Source organism: Lycium ferocissimum, chromosome 6, assembly GCF_029784015.1.
Source record: "Lycium ferocissimum isolate CSIRO_LF1 chromosome 6, AGI_CSIRO_Lferr_CH_V1, whole genome shotgun sequence".
Taxonomy (NCBI): domain Eukaryota; kingdom Viridiplantae; phylum Streptophyta; class Magnoliopsida; order Solanales; family Solanaceae; genus Lycium; species Lycium ferocissimum.
This window is the reverse complement of record NC_081347.1, coordinates 51,649,165-51,656,752: the sequence shown is the minus strand read 5'-3', so window position 1 is coordinate 51,656,752 and position 7,588 is coordinate 51,649,165. Positions and strand designations below refer to the sequence as shown.

The 7,588-nt window shown below is 35.3% G+C and overlaps 1 pseudogene; it reads right to left on the bottom strand.

The window, feature by feature from the left end:
* Positions 1-3,546: 3,546 nt before the first annotated feature.
* Positions 3,547-6,717, bottom strand: LOC132061375 (histone H3.3-like; annotated as a pseudogene).
* Positions 6,718-7,588: the final 871 nt, after the last annotated feature.

Below are 7,588 nucleotides of genomic sequence, written 5' to 3'. Positions count from 1 at the left end.
TATAATATCATTAACCTTTATATGGTATGAATATTACATCTACCATAAAATAAATTTAAAATATATAACAAGAGATAAAATTTGTATTAAAAATGATTTTGGAATATACAACCCCCGGATAGATCCTCAATAGATAATTCATAGCAAAATCACAACAACAAATCCCCAATTAATTTCCTAGGTAATAAAACTCTTAGATAAATTCAAAGGAAGTAATCTCAGCTAAGTTCGCAGCAACAAAAGCCTAGGTAATAAAATCCCTAGATAATCCTCAAGAAATAATCCAAGTTAAAACCGATGCAAATTAAAAAAAAAAAAAAAAAAAAAAAAAAAAAAAGTAATTTCATAGGAAATAAAATTCCCACATAAATACCCAAGAAATAATTCACAACTAAAATCTTAGCTACCAGATCCCTAAGTAATTCCCTAGGTAATAAAATCCTCAAGTAAATCCCCAAGAAATAATTTCTAGCTAAATCCGTAGCAACAAAATCTATAGGTAATTCCCTAGGTAACAAAATTCCCAAATAAATCCCCAAGAAATAGTTCCTAGGTAAATTGGCAGCAACAAAATTCTCATGGAATTCCCTAGGTAACAAAATCCCCAAATAAATCCCCAAGAAGAAATGCCCAGCTAAAATCGCAGTAACAAAATTCTCAAGTAATTCCCTAGGTAATAAAATCTGTAGGTAAAACCCCAAGAAATAATCCCGTGTAAATTCCCAAGTATTGCTACATGGGAAATTTCTTGTGAATTCACAAAGGAAATAAAATTTTCATATTTTTGATCTTTTACCTGCGGAATTACCTACGAAATGATACTTGGGGATTATATTTCTCAAATAAATCCCCATGTAAAATTTTGGCGCTAAATGACGCCAAATTTACCTGCGGATTTACCCGGGAAAATCATATCCGCATGTAAATATAATAAAGTTTAGGAATTTTTAGATTTCCGCATGAAAATCCGCAGGAATTATCTGCGAAAAAATTCCCCAGGTAAAATCCCCATGTAATTCGAGTTTTTCTGATAGTGTATTACTCACTCCAACTTGAAGTTAGCTTTTCAAGTTTGAAAAATTGGTTCTAAGTTTTTGTTTTGCTCACATTTTCTTCAAACAAAATGCAAGTCCAAACATAACTTCAATTTTTTAAATATACTTTTTAGCTTAACTTCAAATACTATTTCTTTTTTCAAATAGTATCAAACGCCTACTAGTTGTCGAATGCGAGGGAAAGGGTAATGGGATGACAACAAATTTTATGTCATTTAAAAAAATAAAAATAAAAAACTTAATAGTGTGCAAAATGCCAAAACCTCTGTGGACATTCCTACGGATGATTAAACGAAGAAGCACATCGACTTGGATAAAGGCATCAGAATTTTGTTGAATTTGATTTTTTCTTGTAGACATTAAATACAACATGAACTTGTCCAGAGAAGTGATTCTACCTCAATTTTGATCATTTTGCAAGATTATCTATTAATTTTAATGCTTGTATTCATAGATTTGAAAGAGAAAGTTGGAATCTTAGTCATAGGTATAAAAGTATGCATTTCGAGAATTTGAAGGACGACTTGATGTTGAATTTGCGTTTTAAGCGTATCTTTGAACACTTTCAGGGTAACGTGCTTGGAATAAAGTTATAATTTTGATCCGGCTCGGGTTTGATCACTTAATATTGTAATATGAGTATTGTTGAATTTATTTAACCTTGTAGAGTAAAGTTTTGCATAGATCTGCTGATGAATCCAAACGCGGTAGAGATTTTGGGATATTAAAGCTTTGCTTGAGGAAAGTTAAGACTTTGACTTCGATAGAAATTTTTTCACGATTAAATGATTAATGAAAAGGGTTAACGGTAAAAGGATACGATATACATGAGTTGACAAGCGCTTATGCAAGTATCGGGTGCCATGTCGGGGTACCTTAGATGTTATGTGTGCTTCTTCCGTGCTACTTGATTGGTGATTAAATTTCTGAGCATGCCTTAAATGATTTGGCGATAATACATGTAGTATTAATTAGCATACTAGAACAATAATCCAGATATCTCATGAAATTTTTATGATATTTGAGTTGCATAGATTCAATTCATGCACCGTTTATATGTTGTATGTGTGCTTTTGAGCTTCATGTGTTTATGACATTCTGTGTTATAATCTGTGATGGTTTATATGGTCACGAATCAATGGGATTTGATTTTGCGCGGAGTAATGAGATTGTTGCCCAATCAAATCTAGTTCGGGGCGAAGTGATAATATTATGGCACAGTGAGAATTTGTTCTGTGCTGGCATGTGGACAACTCGATTATCTCCCATGAATCGCTTATCGTGCAACCCCTAGCCGGTCTAGGTGTATGCAAAGTGTTGAAAGCACTGGATGAGACAGTTGTGGTAAAAAATATTTGCATATATTTTATCATTACTCTTGCTTATGAATTTTGTATGTTGTTATGGTAAAATCGGTGTATATCTTCTATATATGTTGATTTTGTGCATTTTATATGCGGTTTGTCTTAATATATGCCTCGTCTATATATGTTGATTCTGTCCATTTTATATATTATTGGGTTGGATCTGTGTATATCTTTTACATATGATGGTTCTGTGCATTTTATATGCTATTAGGGTGGATTAGTGCATATCATCTATATATGTTGATTCGGTATGTTCTATTACCTTTGTTCAGATATATCTACTTTTATGTAGTATTTTCCTTATCTGTTGAGATTATATAAACTGGTCAGGATGACAGGCAGGTATTTGAAAAGGTCAACCTTGGCCACTACCTTGTTGGGGTCGATCAATCATACTTGTTGTGTACGCATTGATTTTTGTAGTCATGCTACACTTGTTGCATCTTAGTGTGTGCAGGTTGAGTGAATTTTATTGTGGGTGTATGCCGAAGATCATCAGAGATCATCCCAGCGATCCAAAGTTGATCTACCATCTAGTTCTTGGTAGCAGGTAGTCTTTTACTTTTTTGTCTTCTTAACAAATGTTGTACCTTTTATATCCAAGTTGTATATTCCGTTGTTAGTATCTCATCACTTGTAACATCAGTTTGTGGGGGTATTAGAGTTAGTTTCGCATTATATTAACTAGAGTTTGTGGGGGTATTAGAGTTAGTTCCGCATTATATTAACTTGAAAAGTATTTCATTTATGTTATTTCGAAGTTCTTTAGTTTTGCTATGATGACTCATTTTTGTTGTCATTTTTAGATTGGTTCGCCTAGCAGGATTAGGTGCCATCACGGCTTAGGTGAAATTTTGGGACCATACCCTCAAGTTAACAACAACAACAACAACATACCCACTGTAATACCACAAGTCATACAACACAAAATAAACCTATGAAAAATCTCAATTAGGGGAACAGAGGTTTAATACTCAAAATGGCAGGATGGATTGTTACAAATATCCAGTAATACATATTCATCCATATCTATCAACTATCAATATGAATATCCTAAGAAGAAAAAACTAACACAAATTGCAAATAATACTTTAGCAATCTAAGCAACGACAAAGCAGAGCGTTCTAAGGTTTTTCTCCCCTAATTCTTCTAGCAAGTTGGATATCCTTGGGCATGATTGTAATATGCTTGGCATGAGTGTAACGACCCGTTTCGTCATTACTTTGACTTCCAGGAAATTCGCGACCTTGACCCCTTAAAACACCTTCAGTTCGTTGAGCTCTTAAAAATACCTAACTTGATCGGACCAGTTGTGCGAATTATGTGTAAAATACCGAATTTGGGCCCTTTGGGCCCAGATGTACTGTTATAGCGACAATCCCGCCGCCATAGCGCTTGCGCAGCAACGATAGTGTGCTCCGCTTCAAGACGCCCCAGCAGTGCAGTTGTCGCTGCAGCGGTGCTGCCGCAGCGACCGCTAGACCGCCAGAGCGGTTGATGGGCAGTTATATACCTATTTAAAGCCCATTTGTTGACTTGACCTAATATTCATTTTCCCAAATCTGCAGCCGCCACTAAGAGAAAATTCCAGCCCTACATACTTAAATGTTGGGAAGGTAAACTCTTTAAACCCCTCATTTCATCCTCCTTTTAATTTCCTCTTCCTTCTTGCACCAATTATGATTATGGTAGAGCATTAAATGAGGGTTCTTTCTCAAATCTTGTGAGACCTTTGGGTTAATGTGGTTATAATTAACCTAGAATAATTAATAACTTCAAGATAGCTCTTTTTATTGCAAACCTAGACTAAATAGCAAGTTCTAAGCCTAAATCATTCTATTTTCTAAATGGGTTAATTTGTTAGAGGCTAATAATGACTTATGTGAATTAGTGAGGTGAGTTTGACTTAGATAAACCTTGTTCTCCACAAAGAGGTGAAATAGCTATAAATTAAGAATCTAGATTGATTACTATTGAAATGATGATTTTACCCCTATGACCCCGGATTCCTAAATTGTTACTTACTTGAATGTATCCATCATTCCTAGACCTCTCGGATCTACAAGTTCGCTACAAATATGGAAGATGGAATCCAAGTAGATGTTCGCGTACCTGTTCGGCCTCGAGGTAGATTACGGCTTCCTCCTCTTGGTAGACTCCGGTTAGACTTTCATATATGAGTGTTAGATGAAATGGAGAATGCATGTATAGGATCTTGGTTATTGGGAGGGATACTTAGATTGATAATGTATAAGAGGTAGCAATTATTATGTAACACCAGTATAGTGTTGGTTCATGATTATCCTATGGTGAGACTTTGATTAGCGAAGCATATATTTAGACGATATTGTTGGAGAATGCATGTAAACCTCGGGTATGAAGTTGGGTTGGATATTGCCTTAGGTTGGGCCTTGTTGTGTGATTTGGGGCTAGCCATCCTGTTGTGTCGTGACATATTTTGTTCTAATTGTCATTGGCTCATTGCTACGTGGAGATAGTAGATATTGGTGACTAGTGATATATCTTGATGATGCTGTTGTAACACCTTACTTGTTGCTATTTGAGATGAGGATTGTGATTCTATTGTGGCTTATTGACATAGTTGGTGTGCCCATCTGTAGTACTCTTGAGATTGATTTGATTATTGACACTGAACTTATACATTGCACGCATTCTCATCATTCACGATATACTGCTGATACATGGATGATATATAAGGAAACACTGTTATGAGCTGGGCTCAGTTGGATGAGAGTGACGTGAGGACCGATGCCCGATGTTTATCTTGAAATTGAGGTATGAGTGCTGGTAGCGATTATCGAGGTCTTTGCTGGAACCGTGAGGATTGGTACATGGACTTCGCGGGTCCCCCATGGGTTGTCTTTGCCGAGATGTGATGTTTCATCACTGGAGTACATGTGTATCAGTGCATATGCATTGCATCCATATTTCATACATTATTGCATTGCCTTGTACCTTTGGTTTCTTGTGATATTCTTGTGATATAGTCGTGATATACTGATTTGGATTGGATGTATTAAGACTTGGCACAGTTGGGTTTAGACGCTATAACCTAGGTGATGACTTGTTGTGGTTTAATTGTGATATACTGAATCAGATTAGCCATAGTTGGGATTAGTTGCTATAATTATAGGTTGGGATCTAGGATTAGGAAACCGTAGTGTTAGTGACCTTAATATGAAGATGTATGATTTGCTAGGTTGGGTGAGTGATGAACACTAGAACGATAAGAGAACTTTCCTTAAAACACGAGTGAATTTTGTAATGATAGTGACTAGTGATACTTGAGTATCATTTCCTATTGTCTGTTATATGAACTATAAGGTGAGGGTAATGTAGTCAGCAAATGAATCCCTAAAGATGAGTTAATGGGATAAAAACCTCATCTCTTGTCGACGCGAGTGGTAGGTGATGTGTACTTTTGACTCAGTTTTGCCTACCATGCTTATTTGTAAATTCTATTAACATTATGTTATTCTAACCATTTTCGGCCTATGATGCTTACCAGTACTAGTTTTATACTAATACTACTCTTGCTACATCTCTTTCAGGTGTAGAGCTTTTTAGGATATTGATTGATTGTAGTTTTTCGGAAGATGCACGGTGCCTATATTGGAGGCCTTCATCATTCTCATTCCGAGATGGAGGTTGAATCTTTAGATTTATAATTGCCTTCATTGTTCAATCTTAGTCGCTCTTGTACTAGTCTAGACCAGGTCATGGGAAAAGGAGTTAGTGTATTTATTAAATTATTGTAAATACTACAACTATTTTATTTATATATATTGGTTTGACTTCCGCTTTTGATTATAATATATCTTGAAGAATAATGAACCTTGTTATTTACTAGTTTATGATTTTGTTTTGGGTTAAGGGTTCACCTACTGAGGTGGGAATGGTAGGTGCCAGCGCGATCCTAAATGGGTTGTGACAATGAGTCGCACACAAATTTGCGTCTTTAAACATTCCTATAAGGTATGCCTCGGCTGCTTCCTTCAAGGCCAACATAGCATGACTCTGGAAATGCAAATCAGTCTTGAGGTCATGTGCAATTACATGAACAAGCCTCTGGAATGGCAATTTTCTAATCAACAACTCAACACTCTTCGGGTCTTGTGGACTTCACTAAGAGCAATAGCTTCGGGTTTATACCTATGAGGCTTCTTAACTTCTTCAGTTGTTAGGGAAGATTTATGGGCTGTGTTGATGATAAGTTGCTTCCTTGGAGCCTTGCCTCTGGTAGTTTTACAGGCTATTTGCTTTGTATGAACCATCTAATTTTCTTAAGTTTTCTTGGAGTTGAATGCCAGTGAAAAGCTCATACATCTATATAATGTCAAGGTAATTTAAAATATCAATCTATTACAGATTTTCTTACCAATTAGAAGTGTGTATAGTTAATTTCGTCAACCAGTCAAATTTAATTTCATTCCATCTATTTTTTGGATATTAATATGATACCGAATTTTATTTAAGGAGTAGAATTAAATCTTTTGCGTAATATATATAAGATATATGTGTCCACTTAATATTGTACTCAATTGTAAGCTCTTTTAAATGTTCATGTAAGAAGTTACGGCTCTCTTGTTCTCTCTCTTGGTTCTTGAATTTCACAATGTAAGAGCATTTTTCTCGATTTATTAATTCATCTGTTATAGGGTTAAGACTCTATTAGTTTTCACGTAATAAATATTTAAATTAGTATCGTTCTTATATTAACCAATTAAGTGCATTTATATTTTCTTGTATAGTAGCTACTTTTTCTCTAAACATGTATTGCACGTTTATCTCATGTTATTACTATAAAGTTTTGCTTATTTGATAGATTGGAAGAATTCAGAGTCCCTCAGGAAAAGGAAGGCGGCTTTATGAGTTCATTTGCTCGTCTTTGAGGTAAGTTGAGATTTTCCTGCACTCCATTTGGAGGATGTTTTTGATAACTAAATAATGATAAGGGTTTCGAGTGGATGAAAGTTTCTCGTATTCGTGATCTGACGGGGACTGATATGGGTACCAATGCCATGTTATAAGTACTTTATTAAGATACGTAATTGATAGATGGAATCCAGGATTGCTAAGGCATGTTGTGTATTAGCTGATTGATCATTCTCTTTATTTGACTGTTTATGTGCATACATCACTCCA